The sequence below is a fragment of the Podarcis melisellensis genome (assembly GCF_964234715.1).
Source record: "Podarcis melisellensis genome assembly, chromosome: 13".
Taxonomy (NCBI): Eukaryota; Metazoa; Chordata; class Lepidosauria; order Squamata; family Lacertidae; genus Podarcis; species Podarcis melisellensis.
The window spans coordinates 51,779,501-51,805,568 of NC_138545.1; the positions used below are offsets into that span (position 1 = coordinate 51,779,501).

At 46.5% G+C, this 26,068-nt stretch overlaps 2 long non-coding RNA genes across 2 annotated transcripts; both read left to right on the forward strand.

Moving 5' to 3' along the window:
• Positions 1-2,352: 2,352 nt before the first annotated feature.
• Positions 2,353-8,337, forward strand: LOC309354379. The gene is made up of 4 exons (XR_014162224.1): positions 2,353-2,455; positions 3,279-3,343; positions 5,111-7,651; positions 8,217-8,337. It is a non-coding gene; the product is annotated as an uncharacterized lncRNA (long non-coding RNA).
• A 446-nt stretch (positions 8,338-8,783) lies between these two features.
• On the forward strand, positions 8,784-15,555 carry LOC309354382. The gene is made up of 3 exons (XR_014162228.1): positions 8,784-9,376; positions 10,415-10,536; positions 13,342-15,555. It is a non-coding gene; the product is annotated as an uncharacterized lncRNA (long non-coding RNA).
• The last annotated feature ends 10,513 nt before the right edge of the window (positions 15,556-26,068 follow it).

A 26,068-nucleotide genomic window follows, 5' to 3' on the forward strand; every position in this document is an offset into this window, starting at 1 on the left:
GGAGCCCTAGCGGCCTCTTCATACAGCGGCTGGAATGCGAGACGTCAATCGTGACGCCATGGGAGCCTGACGCGCCTGACCCCCGCCCCCCGCCCCCCCCGCGCGGCGTGGGGACGCGCACACACGTGTGCGGGCGACCCGGCTCTCGGGCCGGAGGAGCCGCCAGGAGGAGAGAGGCGGGCCAAGCCGGAGCCGTCTTCGCGGGGCAACGGCGCTCAGGGGGTCCGAGGACGTGGAAAACAGTGGCTGGCTGGAAGTGCCAGAGCGAGATCAGCTCCTTTATGTACACACAGAGACGCACCGTCGAGATCGGTGGCTCCTCAATATTTAGACATATAGATTTTTTAATATGATGTGTGTCATCTTTGAGAGGGCCACACCGTACTGAAAGGAATTGCATTGCAATTCAAATGTGTGTGCGCGCCTTGTGGTTGTGGGGTGGGGCTTACCTAAGTCCCCCAATATTTTATATCCCCTGACGTTGTGTATATGTGTATATTTTGCACGGGGGAAGCGCTCGTTATTGCAAGTGTAACAATAATAATAAATTTTATTGTTTGTACCTGCCCATCTGACATCCACAAAATATTAAAAACACCACAAAGCTGCCTTCTTCTAAAAGTTGTGTAGGCATTTAGCTCTTGGACATCTGACGGGAGGGTGTTGCACAGGGAGGGGGCCACCACCGAGAAGGCCCTCTGCCTGGTGCCCTGTAGCTTCACCTCTGGCATGGAGGGGACCGCCACAAGGCCCTGGAGCTGGACCTCAGTGTCCGGGCTGAATGACGGGGGTGCGGACGCTCCTTCAGGTATGCGGGGCCGGGTACTGTCTAGATGTAGATAGTGGCAGTGCAAGAACGAGCTCGAAGGAGCTCCCTTAATTGCTGGGCGACCTTCCGGGCTCCAGCAATATTCCCTGGGGCCCCTTTAGCCGCCCCATCATTTTTGCTGCAACGTCCAGCTGATGGACAGAGCGGTTCTCCTTTCTTGCGCCGCCTCTCCGACTCTCACGGTCCCGGTGACAGGAACGCGGAGAAGCAGGCGCGGACGGCGGAGAGCATCCAGAATGCCCGGCCAGGTGAAAGGAGGACGGGCACTTTCCCTTCTGCTCCGCCCGGATAAGACTGGCTCCGCTGCTGCCCCGTTGCTGCGGAGGAGCAGGAAACCTGGCGGAATCCCGGAAGAGACTCGAGCCCGGCACACGCGTCCGCACGCGCCTTCCTTTCCCAGGGAAGAATTCCTGCAGGTTGCAGAGGGGGAGAGGGTGGACCCGAGGCGGGGAAGGCGAGAGGCGCTGCAAAAACCCCTTGGCGCGCCAGAACATTTGGTTTGCGCGACTCCCCCCCCCCCCGGCCATTGTTTAGACGGGTTAAGTCTCGTGGCTCGAACGTGTGAATGGGGATGGTCCCCCCGGCTGTGCGCATCTGGCCGGGCACTTCCGTGCGCACCTGTTTCTCCGACCGGGGGCAGCTCCCTTCCGCGCAAAGCAGCTCCGTCGCGCGCGCAGCGCAGAGGCGGAAAGGGAACGGGCCAGCGCGCAGCCCTCGCCCCGTCCACCGAGGGAGCCCCGTCCGGGAGCCAATGGGCGCGGGGACGTCAGCGCGCGGCCCCGGCCCTCGTGACCCCGCGCCCAATCCCAGCCCCGGACGCGGCGGGCTCCCGGCCAGGCGGGGCGGGGCCGCGGAGGCTTGACGCAGAGGAAGGCGCGTGATTGACGCAAGCGGCCAGGCTAAATTTAGCCCCCGCGGAGCCGGTTGCGCGCGGCGGGGCCGGGGGCGCGCCGGGCGGGTCCCGAGGCGGCGGGCGGCGGCTGCGCTGCTCCGCCGGCTTGGCCCCCGCGGTGGGCGGGCGGGCGCCCGGCTGCTGCTCCGCCCGCGCGCAAGGGAGAGCTATTTCGGGAGCGCGAGCCCAAGATAGCGCGGGCGGGAAGTATTTATAGCGCGGCGCCGCCGCCGCTTTTCCGGGGCGGGGAGAGGAAAACGCCGAGCCGGAGCCTGTGCCCCCGGGGCGGGCGAGAGCCGGAGCAGGGATTCCCCGCGCGGGCGGGGGAGGGCGGGGACGCCGGGGCTGCCCCGGGCCAGCCTGACGCAATGGCGAGCGGACGGGGATCTCCCTGCCGGGGCGGGGACTCGCTCCTTGCCCGGAGGGGGCCGCTGCCCTCTCGCCAAGGGAAAGGGACTTGCAGCCAAGCCGCCGAGTCCAGACATCTGGAGCGGGACCAAACAACCTCCTGGCAGTGGCCGGCCCCCTCCGGGCACTTGCTGGGGCGCCTCTGGGGGCAGCGCTGGAACGGCAGATCCGCGATCGGTGGAGACGCGGGTGCGGACGTGAGGATGTGTCGTGCACGTGCACGCAGAAGATTGCCTCCCTAATAAATACCCGTAGAATTGCAGCCCGACCCTACCTGTGTTTACTCGGAAGTAAGCCCCACTGACTTCTATTGGATTTGCTACCAGGTAAGTGTGTACAGGATTGCAGCTCTAGGGCAGCATTCTATGCGGTATTTACTTGAAAGTAAGTCCCCACGAGTTCAGTGGGACTTGTTTACTTGTTGTGAGTGACTGAATGGTTTTTCTCCGGTCCTTGCTGCAAACCAAACAGTCTTCCCATATCCTGGTACTGACAGCCCTGGAGGAGAAAAGCAAAACGTGTGAATACACCTTTAACATGATAATAGTGAAATATGCACATGTATGCATTTAAAAATGTAGGGTCCAGTTGCACTGGGGTTGCTGCAGAGCATATGCATAAGTCCATATGCAACACAGGAATCTTCCTTACATTCCATAAGATTCCAGCAGGGATCTTTGCTTTTGAGACCCCTTGCAGCTGATAAAAGTTGCAAATGGGTGGCTTCGCCTGTTTGCTCATGCAGTTCCTCACCGTGGTGGTGTAAGGCTTTCCGCAGATGCAGGCATGCTTTTCTTTCATTTATTTAAAAGCAATCTTCTGATCAGACAGATGACCAGATAAGTTCCATGAGCCAGTGGAGCAAAAGCTGTAATTCTTTGCGGTGGGTTTTTTTTTGGGGGGGGGTGTGGTTCTTTTTTATCACTATGTCAAATGGAATATTGTTGCCATTTTCCAGATGGGTACATCACACCCCCCCCCCGCATTTGTTCTTTGGTGGGGCTTTGGGGCCAGTGGCTCCATGCTGCCCTCTACTGCTGGACATCAGTACAGCTGCAGTAAATGCAAAGTGTTCATTTCCTCCAGGGGTGCCATGGCTGGAAGGTTCCTTGGTGTGTGGGGATTAATCTTCAGCTGTTTTTCCTGCAGGCCCAGAAGAGAGACCATTCCCCACAACTTCTGTTGCTGATTGCCAGCCACACTCTGAATGAAAGGCAAGTTGGAGGGCTGGGAGAAGTCATGTGGGAGGGGGCCGTTCTCCTTCAACGTGATGAGTGAGCGAAGGCACCTGGGACTGCAATAAGGGTGGGTTGGCCTAACCTTGAGCAGTCCTGTGCAGGGGGGCAGGGGCAGTTCAAACACCCCCACGCCCCCTGGGCATTAAGTAGGTGTGAGTGCCTAACTTGGGTGCCAACCCATCATACAACTTTGGTGGAGGGGGAAGAGCAGGAAATCCTCCTGTGATTGGCATAGACCTTTAGTGCTTTATAAGGGAGGTTTCTGTTTTCAGCATAGCCAGTCGCTCTGCAAGACCCCTTCTGAATAATGTTTTCTCTTTCTCTGTGGTTAACTTCCTCTAACTATACTGTTTTGGAGAGTTTGGGGGTATATCTCCTCCTTTTCCATGCTAAGAAAGTTCCTTTTTAATGGAGGGCAGGAAGAAAAAAAATTGCTCTTGTGCAAATACTCTCCCTTGTTTGTGTTTTTTTTCTGAATTTGGTTCAGAAAACTGGATAACCCCCCTCCCCTGGCCAAATTCTGCCCCATGTAGCTTTTGTCAGGTCCCCCCCCAAGTTTCTTTGCACATTTGCAGCCCTTGGTTGGTGGATGCTCTCTCTCTTACAGTTAATTTTTTTCTTCATACCTGGGTAACTGCTAAATCTTGAGAAACCCCAGCCTTGTCTGCAGAAAGCCTTCTTTCATTGTCCGACTGATCAGCACAGGCCCACTGTTAAAAATGTAATCGGATCAGGGAAGTAATTGGGCTTTCCACAAGAGAAAACATAAACAAGCCACAAATAGGGACTGTTGCAGGTGTGTATGTGTGTGTTCTGTAAGTTGACTTTATCCTATGAAGCAAACATGACTTCTGGAGGATAAATCAGTGCGCAGTTGATGGGAGAGAAAAGCAAACAGGTGGTCCACGTTACTGTATGAACACTGACTGGCAATAATGCCCTGAATCCTGAAACTACAGAGAATAGGGCAATGAGGAGTCTTGGGGATGAAGGCACATGGAGCAGCCTTCAACTGCACTTTCTCTCATTAAGCCTATTACTGCAGTCTGATTAAAGACATTGTAATTGAGCTGTCACCTAAATATAAAGGTAAAGGTAAAGGGGACCCCTGACCATTAGGTCCAGTCGCGCTCATCTCGCTTTATTGGCCGAGGGAGCCAGCGTACAGCTTCCGGGTCATGTGGCCAGCATGACTAAGCCACTTCTGGCGAACCAGAGCAGTGCATGGAAACGCCGTTTACCTTCCCGCCGGAGCGGTACCTATTTATCTACTTGCACTTTGACATGCTTTCAAACTGCTAGGTTGGCAGGAGCAGGGACCGAGCAACGGGAGCTCACCCCGTCACGGGGATTCAAACTGCCAACCTTCTGATCGACAAGTCCTAGGCTCTGTGGTTTAACCCACAGCGCCACCCGCGCCCCTTGTCACATAAATATACATATGGTCAAAACAATTTTGAACCAAGAAGCATGTTCTCTTTGTTTTTAGATGATGCCTGCATGTGTCTCCTTATGAGGCATTCCTTCTGTGTGAGAGTAGAATGAGAATCCCTCTTTTGTGACAGTATATGCCACCTGCAGTTTTTATATATATAGTTGTGTTGCAAAAACTATATTTCCCTTAACAGGGACACTTTTTGAGTCAATGATTTTTTTTTAATGATTACTCTAAATCATTAATTAATTAAATGTTGCAGCCTTGATTACCACCCCTTTTCTTTTTACTTACTTTGTCTTTTATAGGGCTGAGCGCTGATACTGAAAACCCATGCTGAGCCCTGACACAAATTAAGCCCAAGCAACAATGAGGAAATGTAATGGGTAAGACAAGGAATGGGCTCGCAACTAGATGCATTATACCGTAAAAGGAAATGTCGTCATAGTAGTAGTAATATATATATTTATATATTTATACCCCACCTTTTTCCCTGACAGGGACTCCAGGCAGCTGATAGAGCTAAAAACAAAGAAAAAAAAACAACAATTAGAAAACAATTAAACATTGTCAGAATTAAAAGTATATATTATGTAGATAGATCAAAATACATTAAAACCATACAGATAATCACAGTAAAAACAGCACAGCACCCTTTCATTAAAAGCCATCAATTCCCCAAAGCCTGTTGGAACAAGAAAGGGAGAATCATTCAAATAATTGCACTTCTAGCAATATTTTCACATTTGAGAGTTAAATCAGCTTTAATTTTTTTGTTTCTGCTGTTTATAGACCACCCATTGACCAAGGTCTTGTGGGCAGTTACTGAAAACCAACAAAGCACAGATACACCTCAACAGAAAGAGTAGAGATACACCTTGCATCTTCACCAAAGCTGGTGTTGTCCTGGCCGTCCAGGAATTGTGACTCTGCCAAAGGCAGAGGACAAATCCTCTAGGGCTTTCAGTATTTCTCCTTCTACTGCAAATGTAAAACAGCCCCTAATGAAAATATAAAGCAAACTAGTTCACAGTCTAAATTTATTTTCCTGTCCAAACTCAAATATTAGAAGATTTCAGACCTACCTACCTACCTACCTCCCTCCCTCTCTCTCTCTCTCTCTCTCTCTCTCTCTCTCTCACACACACACACACACACACACACACACACACAAAATATGAGAGGAGTTTCCTAAGCCGCATGAAAACACACTCAGGCTTAAGATGGTTATGTTTTGAGCATGAGTGAAGCTTTTAATTATAAAGCCCTCCTGCTGTTAATACTTGAGCTGAGGTTACAGCATACTGATATTTCTGTGAGAAAGTAGCTGAAGGTAAACTGGGTCACTTTGGTAACCTTAAGGTCATATTACTGCCATGCAGTTTATCTGATCTCTGAAAAGTGTTCAGAATTCAGCACTAAAGCTGTTGGTGGTTGCCATCCAGAGACTAGGATACAGAACTGCTTTGGTCACCAATTTGTGAGCCCAGTTCAAAATGCTGATGGTCTTCTTTAAAGGCCTAAACTGTACTGGACACACACTGCCTCCCCCCAAAAAGCCACAATAGTCCAAGTAACAAAGAGCCAGACATTGTATTTCACAAACAGGTCACCCCATTCCTGATCCCCACGATTCTCCACAACTCTGTGAGACTCTGGGGGCTTCTTCTCAGCAGCCCGACTTAAATTAGGTGATTGTATATGTACTTGCCCATAATGTTTGACAGCATTACAACATGTGAGGTGTCAACTTTGATAGAGTCTTCTCTGTAACTTCTCCAGCTTCTTGTTCCATAGTTTCAAACACTGTTCTGTGGGAAATTGCTGTCTCATGTAGCTATAGCATGTGTAATGCTAATTAATGCAAAAAGCAATTAAGACCACAGAGTTGTATTGCTAGACACAGCTAGGTCATGCCCCTCACCTAGAAGGAAGGGAGTTAAATTTCCTGCTTTGGTCATTCTCTTTCACCATGTGAACTCTCAGATAAAGTTTGTGCCTGCTATTAGTTCAGACCATGTGCTTAGAGCTGTTTCACTATATTTTGTACCCCAATATTTTTGCCTGTGTTTATATGCTGCTGCATGGATAAATGCATGAACCTGACTTTTGGAACTTTGTAAGTAAAGCATTTTAAAACTTCCCAAGGTGTGTGGTCTGTTCAGTGCTAAGAGGGGTAGAAATGGGGAAGCTCTGGTAGCGACTCAGAACAAGAAGTTTAAAAGGTTTAACAGCCTATATTCCCACAATATGCTGCTGCTTGTGACTTTTAAATCTCTGCTGGGGGCTGTCTGTTGCTGGAGAGCATGTTTAGCCCCACGCTTTAGATCTAGGGATCCCGACAATTCTTTTATTAATTACCCCACACACATGATCTACATCTATGAATCTATTTTCCCCACCTGCTCACCTGATCCAGCAATTCCCAAGCTCACCCAGATAATCCTGTTTGCTGTCACAATCCTTTGATTCTCTTTCAACCATACTGTATTCTATAAATTTCAGAGACAAACCCCTGGGGTTTTGTGTGATGTTCATTATCAGTTCTTCAAACATGATTAAATGTCTGCTTCCTTGCTCACATTATTATAACTGGGTTCAGCAAGAAGCTGCTTAAATCGGAACAGGTTTCTGACAAACTGTACATCTTAACAGACTATAGTCTTCATGAGTGACACAGATTATGAAGCAATAACTTTGTGTAGGGGTACCAGATGAGGTTGCCCTCTCCCCTCCCCTTATTTCTTCTTTCCTTGAAACCCTGGCCCAATGATTAAGAGATGGCTGGGGGACTCAGGATCGCCTCTGCTCATGGATGGGATGGCTGCCCCGGTGCCAGGTCCTTCAAAGTGGCCCCTCATGATTTGTTGTTGAGTCGTTTAATCGTGTCCGACTCTTCGTGACCCCCTGGACCAGAGCACGCCAGGCACTCCTGTCTTCCACTGCCTCCCGCACTTTGGTCAAACTCATGCTGGTAGCTTCAAAAACACTGTCCAACCATCTCAACCTCTGTCATCCCCTTCTCCTTGTGCCCTCCATCTTTCCCAACATCGGGGTCTTATACAGGGAGTCTTCTCTTCTCATGAGGTAGCCAAAGTCTTGGAGCCTCAGCTTCAGGATCTGTCCTTCCAGTGAGCACTCAGGGCTGATTTCCTTCAGAATGGATAGGTTTGATCTTCTCGCAGTCCATGGGACTCTCAAGAGTCTCCTCCAGCACCAGAATTCAAAAGCATCAATTCTTCGGCGATCAGCCTTCTTGATGGTCCCTCAGGATTATGCACACCTTACATCAGGTTGGAACACTGGGTGGTCATAATAACAATTTCTCTAAATCCGAATCTTAATCAATATAATCCCCTAACATCTGTATCTATCTCTTCTTTAAATTTCTCAGTTACTGGGATGTCAATGTAGAAAAATTAGGGTGTGTGTGTGTGGACCTTTATCCTGAATTGCCCTGCCCCCACCCATTTTTAAAGGAAAATTGAAAAAGACACTAAGTCATGGTCCAAACTCAACCTCTTCCTCTTGGATATGTTTATGTAATGGTTCTAGGGGTTGCTCATGCGTAAGTTGTCGCCACACCTGGCTGGGTTACCTGGGTGAACCCTTTCTGTCCGGACAGCCACCCATCCGTGGCTGTCTCAGTCGCTGGCAGAATCCGTCAGTGGCTGTTTCTTGAACTTCTTCCAGCAAAGAAGTTCTTTGACGCCAAGTCTCCTCCTACTCTCCCTGCGTGGAAGTCTTCTGCGCAGGGAGGGTGTGAGCAGCGGAGGACCCGTGCTCTCCTCGCTGGTCTCCGGCGAGGAGTCCTGGAGCCCCCTCGCCGATTCCCCCACCTGCCCCCCTTTATCCCTGGTGTTACGCTGATTTCCTTCCCCAGCCGATGAGCTACCTCTCTCCCTACTGGGGCCCTCTCCGGCATCCCTCTGGAGCCTTCCCTCCGCCTCTAGCTCCGATGGCAGTTCCCTGACAGTTTACTTCACTGAAGATGGCAGTCCTACCCAAGCTGTTGTCCTCGCTTGTTCCTGTGGCTTGAACAATAAGGGTGGGAAACTCTGACAAATTGATTCTGACGAATGGGTGGGATTTCCCGCACATCCAACTCTTATGATTCTTTTCAGAGTAAGCATTTATTATTCTCGCTCTGGAATGAGCTGCTTAAGCCTTGGGCTGACTTGGAGGCCTGTAATTGGAATAGCACCTTGACCCAGACAGTTTCCCTGTTCCCACAAGAAATGAAAGGGGGTTGAGAACTCCTTTTTTTGGGTGGAATTCGCAGAGGACTCTTGCTCCTCCCATCTCTCTTGTTCTTCCCTTCTTACATTGTCATCCCCCTTTCTGTTGTCAACGTAGAGGGCCACTTCGAAGAATCTTAAAACACAGGGAATTGTTCTTGTTTCTATCATGATAATACTCCTTTTTCCGAAGAGTAACTCAAAGGCAAGTTGGAGGCACCCTCTGTGAACTGGTTGTCTGTATATTGGATTCATTGCTTTTTCTCAAACGGGACAGTCAAGTATCTGGGTCGCTGCCTGATTCAGCGGACAACTGCTTAGAAGCCACTTTGGCAAGTAAGCAGCATGTAAATAAATAAAGTGTGAACAATGGACTCAAAAAATGCACAAGGTGAAAGAGGGTGGTGGGATCCTTGCAGGAAGATGCTGGGACCACCTTTTAAAATATCCTGCCTCAGAATTCTACAGATGTCCCCATTTGAGATCCAAGAGATTCATGTTAGCACCATCTGTGACGTTGCAAGATATCCTGGGGTATTCTAGTCATCAGATGGTGCAGCTTAGCCGCTCAGGCAGCAAAATGTCTTGAGGGGGGTGGCTCCAATAAATTGGGTTGCACCACTGTTGTGAAGTAAGAATTAAATATAAAGGTCAGACAGAAACCAGAGCCCTTGTTTACAAAATACACACTGCTGACAGGGGAATTGTGTGTTCTGTCCCCACCGCCACCCCAAGTCTGCACACTGCAATTCTTCCGCAGAAAAGTGGTGCTGGAGTAGAGCCAGATTAAGTGGTCCACACAAAGGTATGACATCTAAACTGCTGTTTCCATCAGAGAAGCTATTTTTCAGTACTAGCACAATGAGGAAGATTTGCCAAAAACACTCACTGCAGACAAAGCCCGAAGCAGTTCGTTTCACCCTTTCTTTGGTGCTTCTGTGAGTGAATTGAGCACCCATGCATGTGCTCAGCAAAGCACTCGAGGCAGAGCCAAACATACTTTAAGGATAAAGCGAGTGAAGAACCCGAGTGCTGCTTTCTCAAAGGCAGTTGCTAGGGAAGATTAAAGATCTCTCCGGGGAACTGCATGCTGTCATCAGCTCAAAGCTCTCACAGAAGCTGAGCTTCTTATGTTCACTGCAATAAAAGCAACAGCACACAGGACATCATCTTACCATGAGAGGTTTTGTCAAACAGCCCAAGGCCAGAGAAAGTCAGCAGCCTAAGCTGTTTCAGAAGAGCTTTTCTCCAGTCCCAACAGTTGTCCTCATACCCAATAGAAAACACTTATTTGGTAATAGTATAAAATATAACATATTATAACATTATATTAAATAATAGGAAATGTTTATTTTATCGTCCTATTTATTATAGGGCCATAGTCAGGGTTAAGTGAAGTCAACTGAATTGCATCCCACCATTACAATGAGAAAGGAGGAGGGGAGTCAGGTAGAAGATGGTTCAACAGATCGGCAGTGTGGAAGCCCAAGAACCAAGTTTTATTGCGGCAAAAGCCAGTGACACTAAACACCACAAGATCAAACAAAAAGAAATCAACAACAACATCAGAAAAAAAAAGATTACACAGGGGAACTTCGCAGTGTGCCATTCAACAGAAGAAATTTACGCTTCCTGATTACTAAAGTGCAAAATTTGGCCACCTCATATGATATTGAGCTTGAGGAATCTTCCAGAAGGTATTTTCGTAGAATTTCGGGGGAGGGTTCCAAATAATGTTGTAGGGGTATAAATTTTGATAAAAGCGGCAAAATAAGTTGAACTCGTTCTTCACTATAAAATTCGCAAGATAGAAGGATGTGTGTGACAGATTCTACCTTATTAGACATACAGGGGCAGAGACGCGCATGCATTGGTACCCGCGTGAATTTGCCGTACAGCACTGCTGAGGGCATTGTCTCAAAGCGGGCTCTAGAGAAAGCCCATCTATAAGATGGGCAGTGTGGAAGCAGTAAGTATGAAGGTGGTTTCTGCCAAACTTGGGGTAGAAAAGAGAGGAAATAGGTTATTTTGAATTAGTTAAATGACATGTATTATGCATTTTTCTTCCATAGACTTTGCTAGGGTGGATTTTCCAGAATGATTTATCCAATTATTTTGGGGTGTAGCCAGCTAGGTTCTTCTCAAGAGTAGATGTATGGAAATTAATGGACCTCAGTTAGCCATGTCATTAATTTTGGTGGGTCTGCTTTGAGTAGGTTTAACATTGAATGCAATCCAATGCATTTTGGGGAAATGGGTCATTGTTTTAGGTCAGTTGGTTGTACTTCTACCCATGAGTTGTGTTTGCAATTTTTATTTAAAAGGCACTTTGTTGGCCAGTGTAACCAATGGACTTGTTGGGGCTACTGTTGCTAGGCAGTACTTCTGGCCAGTCTGGGACAATAGAAGCTTGCTGTTACTAGGCAGGATTATCACATCCCAAACTTCGGCCTTCAGTTTGCAGTTCAGGTAGAAGTTAGGTATGAAAGGAGGTGGGGAAAGCAAATCACAGGAGATAAATGGAAATAGTTTGAGATGAATGGGGAGAGGGAAAGGAAAATGATATCAGAGGTGTACAGCAACTGGATTCCACTTTTTATTAAAAATTTTTTTTTATTGCTTTTATATATAGATAAACTATAGCAAAACATGAAGCGGGGACCAGATGTACAAGCAAAAAACAGGATATATACCAAATTTTCACATATTAATGTTCAAAATGTTTTTTGTGCTATACAGTGGTACCTCAGGTTAAGTACTTAATTTGTTCCGGAGGTCTGTACTTAACCTGAAACTGTTCTTAACCTGAAGCACCACTTTAGCTAATGGGGCCTCCTGCTGCTGCCGCGCCGCCGGAGCACGATTTCTGTTCTCATCCTGAAGCAAAGTTCTTAACCTGAGGTAATATTTCCTTTCCCGGGAAAATCAGAGGCTCACTATGTCAGGTTCCTACTGGAAGACCGGACAAATGTTAGAACATTAGCAGCGGCAAAGTTTTTATCGGTGGTTGCAAGATCAAATGAGCCCTATATTCTAAACAAAATGCTTGTTTAACCTGGAGGTAGGCTGTCTGAATTGTGTATTGTTTTGTAATGATTTGTTGGGTCTCTGGACCGTAATAAAGATTGATGATGAATATTTCTGGGTTAGCAGAGTCTGTAACCTAAAGCGTATGTAAGCCGAGGTACCACTTTATAGGGAGTTAGTTACATGTATATAAATCCAAAGCACTATCAACAACAAAGTAAGGAGACTTTCAGATTTCTGTGTCAAGAAGCCCATATGTGGAGGCAAGCTGGAGAAAGGTCCGCCCTTCCTTGATTTGTTTAAGGAACAAACATTTGCCTTGTGGCATAAAATGCATCAGGTGTCTTTAGTCCTTTTAGTCTTCTCCATTGGCGGGTTATCTTGCCCAGAGTTGCTGTTTTCGACATATTTCTATGCCATAATGTTAATGTCCAAGTTTGTTGAGGTTTTCCGTATTTGGGCAGTTGATGGATGGGCTGCAGCATTGAGAAAGTTGTGCAATTCATTAAATTTAATGTCACTCTTAGGACCCACAATTATAGGTAATAGTAGCCATTGAGGAGTACATTCATTGTATTCCTTTAGTACCGGTATATTAGCAGGTTCCCAGAATACAGCTACTAGGCAATACCCCATTCCTACAATTTTGCCAACAAGCCAGTGAAATCTCTGATGTTACGTGAGGAAGTTGCACAGGTGTCCTACCCAGTGGCGTAGCGTGGGGGTGCAGGGGGGGCCGGCCGCACCGGGCGCAACATCTGGGGGTTAGGGAAATCCACGGGTTAGGGGGGTTAGAGGGCGCAAATTACTTGCCTTGCCCCGGGTGCTGATAACCCACGCTATGCCACTAGTCCTACCCTACCTGTGCCAAAGCTTAATTGTACTCTCTCGCTCTAATGTATGCTGGCAGAGGGTCATATCCATCTCTGCTGTTCTGCTATCTCAGGAGACTTAGGATTTCAGAGTGACACTTTCCCCATCCCTTCTCTCCCTAGCAGCCTCAAAATCACCTCCAGAGGGCTGGACCATCACCTGGGGAAGATTTTGAGGGTGTAAAAGGAGAGAAGAGGAAACTTCATTGTGTGAGTGGAAATTATTGCATGCCGTGTTGGATGCAACCCACTGGCTGGAAAGTTTTGAATTCCCACATCTTAACTCTGATGATTACTAGCTGTTGTGATTAATAGTAAAAGGTAAAGGACCTTTGGATAGTTAAGTAAAGTCAAAGGTGACTCTGAGGTTGCGGCGCTCATCTCGCTTTCAGGCTGAGGGAGACGGTGTTTATCCACAGACAGCTTTCTGGGTCATGCGGCCAGCATGACTAAACCGCTTCCGCCACAACGAAACACCGTGATGGAAACCAGAGTGCACGGAAATGCAGTTAACCTTCCCGCCACAGTGGTACCTGTTTATCTACTTGCACTGGTGTGCTTTCAAACTGCTAGGTTGGCAGGAGCTGGGACAGAGCGACCAGAGCTCACGCAGTCGCAGGGATTCGAACCGCCGACCTTCTGATCTGCAAGCCCAAGAGGCTTGGTGGTTTAGACTACAGCGCAACCCGCATCCCTATTAGTGATTAATAAATTGATGATAATAGTGATGGTAGGTCTCAAATCAGCCTTTGATTTGATAACCCAAGGAAGAAGTTGTCAACCTTTTTGAGTCCACAGCTCCCATGACCAACTGCGTTCTTTCTGCGGCTCCCCTGGAGGGAAACGTTCTCTGAGTCTCAGGAGCTCCCCTTGCCTGCCGAGCTGCCCACCCCTCACCTCTTTTGCGGAGACCCTTCCTTGTGGAGGGTTCTTTCAGCCTCCTCTCCCCTTTCCTCAGGAATCTTTGCCTGCTTGCTTACTCACTCTGAGGCCACCTTGGCTCTCGGCAACCAGCTCTCATCTCCCCTGGCCAGCCCCGGAGGCTGCTTTTGCCTGGAGAACCTGTAGCCTGGGCCACTACAAAAACACAGCTGTGCAAGCCTTTGGGTGGCAGAGACACAAGAGGGCATCAGAGGAGGGAAGGAAGGAAAGAGGGACAGAGGCCAGTGTTGCCCACGACGCGCCTGACCACCATTCAAGACGCCCCAGGGTGCCACGGCGCACTGGTTGAAAACCACTCACCTAGGGGATGGTTGCAGAACAACCAAAAGAGTGCATCAATTGATAAAAGTCTGTTTTATCTCACGGAACAATTACAGTTGGAAAGTAGAATGGAAATCAGATGTTGTGTGGGAGGTCCTCTGTCAAATTCTGTTGCAACTGCAAGAGGAATTAGTGTTGTAGTCTAGCTCCCCTTGTTCCCTGATTTAACTCTCCAGAACGTCATAAACTGAAAATTTGCAGAAGCCAGAATGCCTCCAGACTCATGTATGTGGACAATGCAGTTCTTCTCTCAAACACAGCTAGGCCTGAAACATGTATTAGAGGAATGTTCTAACCTTTACGTATAAGAATGAAGCTCTTGCAATTAGTTGTGGTAAGACTAAGAGATTTTTTTTTGCTTATTCTTAAAAAGGAATGAAAGATAAATGGCTCTTTTGATGGCTACCTACGTGTTTTTAACTTTTTATGATTCTATCGTTTGGTTTCATATTTTTATACTGTTGTATACGGCTGTGGTATATCTTTATGATACAGCAGTATAATAAATATTTATAATAAATAAAGCTATTATATAGTTCTCTATCTCCAAATCCCTGAAGAGGATGCAGAGGCAGAAGGAGTTTGGCCTACAGGCAGTGACACTGTCCTGCTGTGGAAGACTATCGGTAGGGTTATTTTTGACAACAGTGAAACCTCGGGTTACGTACCATCCTCCTTACGAATTCTTTGGGTAACAAGCTCCGCTAACCCGGAAGTAGATGCCCCTTGTTGTGAACTTTGCCCCGGGGTGCAAGCAGAAGTCGCGTGCCGGCAGAGGTCCCATTAGCGAAAGCGCACCTCATGTTAAGAACGGTTTCAGCTTAAGAACGGACCTCTGGAATGAATTACGTTTGTAAATGGAGGTACCGCTGTATTGCAGAAATAACTGGACAAATGATAGGGCTCAAGTTGAGAGCCCAGCCTTGTTATCACTATTAATAAGGAGCTACTTCACAAAGAATGTATTAGGATGCTCTTGGCTGCAGCAAGGATGGAGGTGGATAAGCATTGGAAAGATGGGGAGCAACTTTCCACTAAACAGTAGATGGAATGAACAAGGAACATTATTTTAGCTGAAAAACCTGCACATCAAATTAGGCAAGGGATTGGGGGGAAAATGATTTATTCATGACAACATGGTATCCATTTATTGTTTATGCTCCATTTATTGTTTATGCCATCAAAGATTTATCACTATGTAGTCTGCCTAATTCTTGGAGCAAGTTTTGGCAGTTTTTTTTCTGAATGAGGAAAACAATTGTTAAGATTTTTGTAGTGTAAGACATGAAGAAAATGGACCAGCAGTTCCAAGAAAATTTGTAAAACATTATTGGAATAAAGTGATAGCTCTCATCTTGGTTTATTGCTGTTTACTGTTTGTTAATACCAATGTTTTGTGGGATAAATCAGCCACATATATCCAACATGTGTAACTCTAATGAATCCACAAAGAGGTTAAGACCATAGAGTAAGCTGTCCTGCCAGGCTTACCTAGGACACTGCCCCTCACCTTGGGAGGAACGGCTACCAAACTTTTTGTTCTCTCACTTCCACCATATGAACCCTACTAGTAAGGAGGTCTAAGCTGGATGTGTGGCTTAAACAAGCTATTTTTGTGATTCTATACAAATAATTTAGAAACTTACCATTTTTTAATCCAGGTTAAACTGCCTGTCTTTTTTTTGCTGCTGTATGGAAAAGCACATGAATCTGACCTCGTGAGGAGTTTGTAAGTAAACAATTTTTAGCTTACCAAATGTGTGGTCTCTTTCTGTGCTATGGAAAGTGGGGAATTTTGGAAGCAACTTAGAAGGGGATATTTTAAAGTACTAACTGCCTATATTTCCACACTTTGCTATGCTGCATATATTGTGATTTTAAATCTCTGCTGGGGCTCTCACCTAAAAGTATTTGCCCCGAACCTGGATCTTGGCATCCAGGAAATTCTCCTTTTCGTTATACCTAACACAGGGAGCTGGGCATGTTTAGCCTGGAGAAGAGGAGGTTAAGGGGTGATATGATAGCCATGTTCAAATATATAAAAGGATGTCACATAGAGGAGGGAGAAAGGTTGTTTTCTGCTGCTCCAGAGAAGCGGCACGGAGCAATGGATCCAGACTACAAGAAAGAAGATTCCACCTAAACATTAGGAAGAACTTCCTGACAGTAAGAGCTGTTTGACAGTGGAATCTGCTGCCAAGGAGTGTGGTGGAGTCTCCTTCTTTGGAGGTCTTTAAGCAGAGGCTTGACAGCCATATGTCAGGAGTGCTCTGATGGTGTTTCCTGCTTGGCAGGGGGTTGGACTCGATGGCCCTTGTGGTCTCTTCCAACTCTATGATTCTATGATTTCTCCTTTTAACCAAACAAATAACATGTTTTCTGGGGTATTGTCTGCATCCTGACATCAGAAAGATTGGAGCTGTCATAAGAGCTGTTAGTTAAGCAACAAAGTTCTCAGGCCCTGATCCACAAAAAGTGCTTGTGCATGTCCTCTTTCCAGGCAGATAGCCAGGTGCTTTGGCAGTGACTCTGAAGATCCTCCCTGGCTTGCTCTCCTGTTCCGGTGGTCTTGTTGGGTGTTGGAGAACTGACTAGGAACCCAGGCAGCTGGGTAAGGACCTCCAGTCCTGGGGCAGGGATAGCTCCTCAGGTTCATTGGGAGTATGGAGATCTGCTAGAGGTTCCAGCTGCCCTTGCTCCTTATTTGAGGAGACCTCAGGTTATCAGTCTGAGCAGTGCTGAATCCTAACAGTTAGCCTGAGAAATAAATAGCAATATATTAAATAGTAAAAATCATCACAACCACCTTGCAACCATGAAAGAGGTGCGTGAGTTTGCTTGGTTTCCTCTTCCCTACCCATCCCACTTTCCTTTTGTGTTGTGCCTTTTCAGTTGAAGGCTTGCATTATTTTTGTTGATAGAAGCTGCTTTGGGATGTTTTTCAGCTGAAGAGTGGAAGTATAAATGCATTGAGTGAATGGAATGATGAATAATAATAAATATAACAAGCCTCTCTACCACAGTAAAAGGAGCAGTGATAGAATTAGAAGAGGTATGCCTCTGTACTCTTATAGCTTGGTTAAAGAACAGGAAGCAGAGAGTAGGCATAAATGGACAGCTGTCACGATGGATGGATGTAAGAAGTGGAGTCCCCTGTAACTTGTTCATAAATGATCCGGAGCAGGTTGTGAACTGTGTGATGGTTTGGTTTCCTGATGAGACCAAATTATTCAGACTGGTAAAAGCAAAAGGAATCAAGGGTAGCTCCAAACCAGGCGATTAGTCATTAAAATAGTAGATGCAGTTCACTCAGAGCTGGCACCAGGTTTGAGAGGGCCCCGGGGAACGTGTCCACTGGTGGATTCCATCCCCTCTCAGTGGGTCCTGGTGGACTTAGCTGTGGTGACAGGGCTGCAAGGCGACATGGTTTAGCCACCATGTTTCAATATTAAAGGTAAAGGTAAAGGTACCCCTGCCCGTACGGGCCAGTCTTGCCAGACTCTGGGGTTGTGCGCCCATCTCACTTAAGAGGCCAGGGGCCAGCGCTGTCCGGAGACACTTCCGGGTCACGTGGCCAGCGTGACATCGCTGCTCTGGCGAGCCAGAGCCGCACACGGAAACGCCGTTTACCTTCCCGCTAGTAAGCGGTCCCTATTTATCTACTTGCACCCGGAGGTGCTTTCGAACTGCTAGGTTGGCAGGCGCTGGGACTGAGCAGCGGGAGCGCACCCCGCAGCAGGGATTCGAACCGCCGACCTCTCGATCGGCAAGTCCTAGGCGCTGAGGCTTTTAACCCACAGCGCCACCTGCGTCCCTATGTTTCAATATTAGGTTCACAGTATAAAAATACAAAACAAAAACAAAAAAAATAATAAAAACAGGAACGACAATAATGCACACCAATAACTCCCTCCTCTCATTTAAAAGGACATAGACTGTTAAGCAGCCCAAGGCCTGGCTGAAGAACATTTTTGCCTGGTGTTTAAAGATCATGAAGGCCTCAGGCGAGTCTCTGGGGAGAACATTTGACAAATGGGGAACCACTGCAAAAAAAGGTTAAACAGGTACAGTGGACCCTCCAGATACGAATTAAATTTCTTCCAGGGGTCCGTCCACAACCCGAAAAGTCTGTAGGTAGAGGCGCCGCTTCTGCACACACACACGGTGTGATTGAGTGTTTCTGCTCATGTGCGCACGGCAAAACTCAGAAGTATACACTTCCGGGTTTGCCACGTTCGTAACCCAAAAGTTAGGTAACAAGAGGGTCCACTGTACTGGCTGCAAAGACATCCGTGGTCATGTTTCCTGAGTTACAGAGGAAGAGAAATGAGTTGAGTGTAATTCTTATATGACCAACACAATGAATGTAAAGGACAAACAGAGGAAAGATAATTCAGGGATAACCTCTTCCAAAATTAATGACCAGGTGGAATGGTCAATGCAGACTGAGAGGGAAGATAGTTATAGGGGGATAGCAAGATGAATCTTTGCAAAATGAATAAAGCATCTAAGGTTTAATATTATTTGGGTGAATTAACAAAATTCTAGCCCATCATGGCGTGACTGCACTGCACATTTATTGGAGACTTTGCAGACTGACTGGAGTATGTGCACAGAGTGTACAAAACAGGATATGCATGTACCTCAAGGCCTGTTGGGAATTATCCATAAGGGCCAGATAATATACAAATTCAGCTGAGATGTGTACTTTGCCCAAAGGCAAGTTTATGTCTATTGACTGGTAAACGTACACAGTTCCTTCTTCATTGAAGGATTATGTATATGTTCTCCATGAGGCCTGGTGAATGTGCACAATGGCTGGCTGTTATACACATTAACCACTCCATTTATATTCCACTTAACACACACAGGTTTAGACTAGTATCTATTGTGAGCAGTAGTGGTAACTTCTCTCTCAAAAACGTATAGTATTATCATTCAAAAATGAATAATAGAACACTATGTAGATTATCATCATCATTACAGTTCTTGAAGCCCCAGAGAGATTGCATAGCTCCTTGTATAAACAAAACTGTTTTCCTATTTCCTATGAAAGCTGTTCTTCCAGCCCACCCCTTCAAGTCTGCATCAAAGAATGACATATTTCTGACGTATTGCGTCACAAAGAGCCATTCTGTCTACCAGGAACAATCACATGGAAGCAGCTTTTCTGTTCTAAAATGAAAGGCCAAAATTGGGTTGAATAGCCTTTCTACAACCACAGTAGAACGTATCGCCTTACAATTGTACAATGATCCACAATATTAAGTGCTGATAGCTATTTAAAAATGCTTGCAGGGGGAAAAACAGCTTTCTCTCCACACCTCCATGTAGATATATTCCAAAATACAGTTATTATGGGAACAGGTTAAAAGTGAGATAAGCCTGATTCATACAACAGAAACTCAGCTTCTTCCAAAAGACTGTTTGCTGGGTATACTGGCAAAAGAAAGAGCCTGAACAGTCTGTCTAAAATGTGTCATTTTATTCGTGCTGGGGAAAGGGGTGGGGGAGACTTACATTTAACAATTAGCAGTCTAATCAGTCTATTCAGTTTATCTCAGCAAAGAGCAGGTATATCCATATCCCCACTCCTGGAATTACTAACATACTGTTGCAACATGAATGGAAGGGAAAGACTGGTTCACACATGGCATCTCATCACTTGATGGCTGCAACATCATTTGATGGTTTGCATGGATGGATGTTCCCAGATAACTTCAGCACAGACCAAACTGCTTACTATGCAAGAATGCACCTAGGCCGTCATAATTCTGATCCCAGTTACTGCACCCATGGGGCAAGAGGAGTGTGCTGTTAATATGCTAATCTTTTCCGGTAAGTGGGTATTTCAATTAATTAAAATATTATATAAAGACTGGGGAAACAGGTCATTGACCCATGGTGGGCATGATGACCTGTCATCATCCTATGCTGAATTTTCAGTTTTCAGGGTAGGTATCGTATCTCACATAACATCTGTTTTGCAGCAGCTGCATTTCCAGTATATGTCCCCTGTCATGGCTCAGAGGCTTCTAGGATCCGCAGGTGAGCACCTCTGGTCTGGTTCCATCTTGGTTCAAGTGGAGCTCATCCCTTTTGGACAGCCCCAGCTTGTCCTAAAGCGCTGCCCAGTGCCCAGCGAATCCCAAATACCACTCATGCCGTGATTTAAGTCTCAGTGAATTAATGATGAAGGTAATCGTAGCAATGTCATTTCCTGATGACGTGGACAAGGTGTGGGGAATAAGAATCACAGATCAAGGTTTCTCCACTTTTCACCCAGACTCTCACATGAGAATGGGGACATCCCAGCGTGTGGAATAATGCTTCTGAAACACATTCTGCATGCCTTCCTTGGAAGTTTGCTGCGAGATGAGAGATCTGTTATTTGGGGATGGCTCTCTCCACCTGCTTTGCCCCAACCTCTGGCCCTGGAAACCTTTAGGAGGAAGTTTCTTCCTGCACTGTGAGGAGAACCGGGTGGGAGGCACAGAAATATAAGAACTACCTTTAAGAGAGGACTCCGCATTCTACGTTCAATTTGTGTTTTTTGTAGCTGCTTTTGTGTTTTATCTGGATTAGTCTTCTATATCTTATTGCATTATGAATAACTTTAATAAAAAAATTCACATGCAGAACTGTGAGGAGAACTTGTGGTCTGTTGTAGCTGCATAAATGGGTTGCTAATTGACCTAATGTTGCTAATTGACCAAATGGTCAATAATGGTGAATCTATGCTCACTTTTTAATATTTTTAAAATGAATTGTTAATGGTTGAATTAATAATTCTACAATTGAATATGATATTGTAGTTTATTATGTATTACAATTCTGTTTCTGTAGACTCTCTATTTTCTGTAAACTGCTTTGGGTACAATTTTTGGGTTTGTGGAAAATGCAGCGCATATATATAAATCAAAAATAACTCCTTTTATTACTAGGTAAACTAGAGGCCACATAAGCAATTGCACTTTCTTTTCTTCTTGTCTGTCCATTTTATAGTTTTGAAAATATTCAACCATTCAGCCTAAAAATAACATTTTATTTCAGATTTCTGTACTTGATTCATAAAAACTTTTCACTAGTTAAATCAACCCTATTTTAATAGAGCTAAATTTAATCAATTGATTAATGCTTTAGCTGGGGGGGGGGACCTTTTTGAATCGAATACAAAATTTGAAATAAAATATTATTTTAGGCTGAATGGTTGAGTATTTTCAGCCATCTAAAAATTGATCTACTTCCCCTTTAAAAAAAGAGACAACAGCCCAAAGCAACCAAACTGGCTGTTTCAAAGGGACTAAGTATATCCTTGTCTTTATCTTTGATACGGTAATTACATTTTCTCAATTTGTAAGCTCTTTAAGCTGTGGTAGGGATTGTATAATAGGCACAAGTGAGCTAAAAATACATTTCATATTTAACTGCCTAATAACCGGCAACTGAGGGAAACAGGAGCCAAATATGAAAACAGGAAGTTCCCCTCACAAGCTGCATTTTTCTGATAGGTAGGATTTCTTAAAGCCTTTGCTAAAATAATAACCCCCTTCAAGTTTTAAATAAAAGCAGAGTTGTTGGCCATTGTTTATAGCTCTGCGTAGCTGAAAAGCAGTGACCGTATTATATTAAGAGGAGCTTAACTGAGTCCTGGGAACAAGCCGCTAAATTTAGCACCTTTATTTGCAACAGTAAAAGGCTTCAGTTTTAAATTCCGTTTTGACTCAGTAATTTGGTGCCGATACCCTATGTGGTCTGCATCTAGCAAAGTGACCCCGATTCCAAATCTAACTTGAGTCTGAAATGATGAGGTGGATTTTGTTAATTTGGGCCTTGCTAGGCCTTCGCTAGGGACGCGGGTGGCGCTGTGGGTTAAACCACAGAGCCTTGGGCTTGCCGATCAGAAGGTCAGCGGTTCGAATCCCCGCGACGGGGTGAGCTTCTGTTGCTCAGTCCCTGCTCCTGCCCACCTAGCAGTTCGAAAGCACGTCAAAGTGCAAGTAGATAAATAGGTACCACTCTGGAGGGAAGGTAAACGGCGTTTCCGTGTGCTGCTCTGGTTCACCAGAAGCGGCTTAGTCATGCTGGCCACATGACCCGGAAGCTGTACGCCGGCTCCCTCAGCCAATAAAACGAGATGAGCACCGCAACCCCAGAGTCGGTCACGACTGGACCTAATGGTCAGGGGTCCCTTTACCTTTACCTTAGGCCTTCGCTATCCACTCCTCCAAGCTGTTTATTCCGGTTTAGAGCTAAAGAGCAGGTTTTCCCTTGGAAAGGAGCGGGGCAAGGCAGAAACTTCTGACCCGTGCCTAGGAAGCACAGGGCAAGAGGCAGTGTCAATTTTGGTGTAAGCTGCTTGGAACTTTCTGCAAGAAGAAACTCAATAAGACCTGGGTGGAAAGTGAAAAAAGCGTGCTTAGCAGGTGCAACGTGCGGGAGGAGGAAGATGCGGGAGGTGACCGTGGGGATGTTTGGGTGCAGGGGGGCTGCATAAAAGGGGGAGGAGGAGGCAGGGACCTGGGAGTGAAGGTGAACACGGACGCAGAGTGGGAATGCGGAGCAGAAGAGAGAAGAGGCTTCGGGTCTGGGGTTGGGAAAGGGAAAGGCAGCTTGTACGAGGTGAGAAGACGAAGCTGCATGGAGTTAATGGTGAGGGAAATCACTGGCGGAGTTGTCAACTTTCAGATTTGAAAATAAGGGATCAGCAGCCTCACCTGTCCTGGGAACAGTCTACGGGATATCTAACCAGTGGCGTAGCGTGGCTTGTCAGCACCCGGGGCAAGGCAAGTAATTTGCGCCTCCTAACCCGTGGATTTTAGTAGGGGCAGAGAGCTGCACGTGCAAGCACACACACCCCCAGATGTTGCGCCCGGCCCCCCTGCACCCCCCACGCTACGCCACTGTATCTAACAATCCGGGATAGCAGCGGGAAACGGCACTGGAATAAGGGAATTTCCCGCAAAAAAGGGAAGGTTGACAGCTATGGTAGGAACGGGAGTGCGGACGGAGCGGCCCACCCCTGGCACCACTGTTCCGCTAGGGTGCCATCGCGGCGGCCCCCCTGGACATGTGCCACGCACCCCCGTGTGCTGGGTGCCACACCCCTGTGGGCGGTGCGCCATGTCCTCGTGAGTAGCGTGCCGCACCCCTGGGATGTGCGCCATGCCCCCACGGGCACCAGCCACACCCCCACCTGCTCTCTCCCCCCCCCGGTAACGGAGCATGCAGCTTCGTCCCTGGGAGGAATGGCAGGGATGCAGCCCTGAGTAACCTCATAGAATACAAGCCCGGTCACCTCTCTTGGTGCAGCGGCTTTCCCCAATGGTGGAATTCAAACAGCAGTGCCCTTTCTGATAGGTGGAGCAGGCATATGCCCCCGCTGCCTATCAGGTGCTGGATCTTAGCCTGCCCTCTACATTGGCGAATGGGGATGCAGGCTGGGATGTGGGCGGAGCCAATAGAGCCGGCGGTGGGGTTCCCTCAGATCCGCCCCCTGCCCATTTAAGCAGCCCACACCTGGGGCACAGCCTGTTTGTTCCTGCGCCGGGTTCCCCCACATCCACCGTTTACGCTGATAGGCAATGACTTTGCTGTGGCTGCGGTGGTCGCCATAGGAATTTGCCCACCGGGCTAATTGGCACTGACCTGGTGGTTTTGCCTACCTCATAGCAATTCGTCACAAGTGGTTGAGCGCTGGGGCAATCCCTTGTTTGGGACGGAGGGGAGGTTGTAGTCGCTGCCTGCCCCTCCAAATGCTGGGGTAGCCCATTAAAAGGATCCGGGGAGAGTGGCCACGTCTGCGTGTACAGGGGGCCAGGGCCAAAGGCACTCCCCCAGACGGCGGTCCCTGTGGGGGTCACCCTATTGGATGTAAGTCTTAGGAACTCTTCCATGATTGACCACGCATCATTTTCGGGGGACGGGCAGAAAGTATTTAGATTGCGCCCTTGCCCAAACCAAACCTCTTTCATCTGTATTCAATAAAGTGGTGGCTTGTTTTTACCCAAAACCCAGTCTTATTGGTCTCTTATTTATATGGGTTGGGGTCTGGGAAGTCCCATGCCTGGTCCTGCAACACTTCTGCCAAGGGGAGTAGTACTATTACCTTTTGGTGACCCCAGAGGCAGCTGGCTTATTGCGAAGCTATGGGCTGGAAGTTATTGTCCATTTTTAAGCACACACTGCCTGGGCTTTTTCTCCCTGGGCTGCTCCTTTACCAACCGCACTGGTAGTTAGATGGAGGGGGGGTCTCAGCTGGACCTGTAGGAGGCCCTGAGTGTGGTGTCTTCTCCCTCTGGTCTCAGAAATTTATGTTTGATAAATAAAATCTGATATTCTCAGGTTTCAAGTTTAGCCAACTGCTAAGAATAAACCTTTGTTGTAAGCCACTTATGCCTCAATCTTTTTTATGTTTCCTTAGAAGTAAACTACACTGTTATAAATTTGTTCCCAGGTAAACATGCAGAGGCTTGCAATTTCTGTCATCCTGAGTTGTTCTCATGTAATCGTGTTTTGTAAAATGATCATAAACAAACTTGAAAACACAGAGCTCTACATTCAGTACAAAACAAAGAGGACTGGGACCTTTGAGAGCTCTTTGGGCTTCCTGGTTTGAGTATTTCTGAGGAACCAGGGCTTGGGGTGAGTCACTTGCTTCTTTTCTGCTAAAAAAGCCATTTGCAACTATATCAAAATCTGCAATTTTCAGAGGATTCAGGCTGAATGAATGACCGCTAGTATTCACTAGTCAGTTTTGTTTGCTTTTTTGCTAGTGAAAATCGCAGTACAAGTTGGCAATAACAATAATATGAATGGATGGGCGTTATATTAAAAATGACAATTGACCAGCAAGATTTTTTACAAAATGAAAGTGGACATTTAAAATTATAGCACAGAGGTGACTGGGATTTATATGAAGCTTAATTATTTTTAGCTACTGCATTTTGAAATTAAGATATTTGGCACTACAGTTTGTCTCTAAAGCAGAAAACGGATGTGTTTTACATTTCTTTGAACAAGAAATTCATGACACACTATGTGAAACCAGGAATGAACCCTGGAATGAGACATATTCCCCTAAGGAAGACTTGTTGTGTCTGAAAAGGTTAGTTCCACTGTGTTAGCTTTAAAAGTGTGATTTTTACCTGGTACTATATAGGATATTTACTTGAAAGGATATTTTAACCCTCTTGTGGCCAGGCAGACTTGTATGTATGCCCTCTCTAAAGCACTTTAATATAGGAGCAAACCTAGTTATAAAATGAGGCAAAATAGTAATATTTTGGGAGAACAAATAAGGAGGATTCCCCTTCATGTGACAATTTAAAAATAATTCACCAACAGCAGTATGTTTCATTTTTTATTTACTTACCTCTCCATGTAGCTTGTACCATGTGGAACAAACCTTAAGAATGGATAGGACCTGTAAATTAGCTAGCTGTCAGAACCCAGAACCCCTGCTTTCTGTGCTATATTTTCAGAGAGTTAATGGAGCATAAGTTGCTAAAAGTGTGAAATGGGAAGTTCCTGATTCAAATATCACCTCAAGCAGCCATCCTGTTGCCTTAAGCAATCCATTGTTCTGCCTGCCTTCACTCCCCATTTCAGGTATGAGAATAGCAATACTAGATTCTTACAGGACTGTTGTAAGACTTATGGCGGTAATAAGTGTGGCACACCTGAAATGCGCTGTGTAATTGCTAACTCTTGTCTTCAGAAAGCATACCCCCCGAAACCCTGCACATTCCATCAATATAAGCTTGTTCTCTGCCCTGATCCTGATTTTATTCCCAAGGTGAAATCTGTGTCCAGAGTTCTGTGCCCAGGTGGTTCTGCCTCCCCTCTGAGCCCCTCCTTCTGGTTC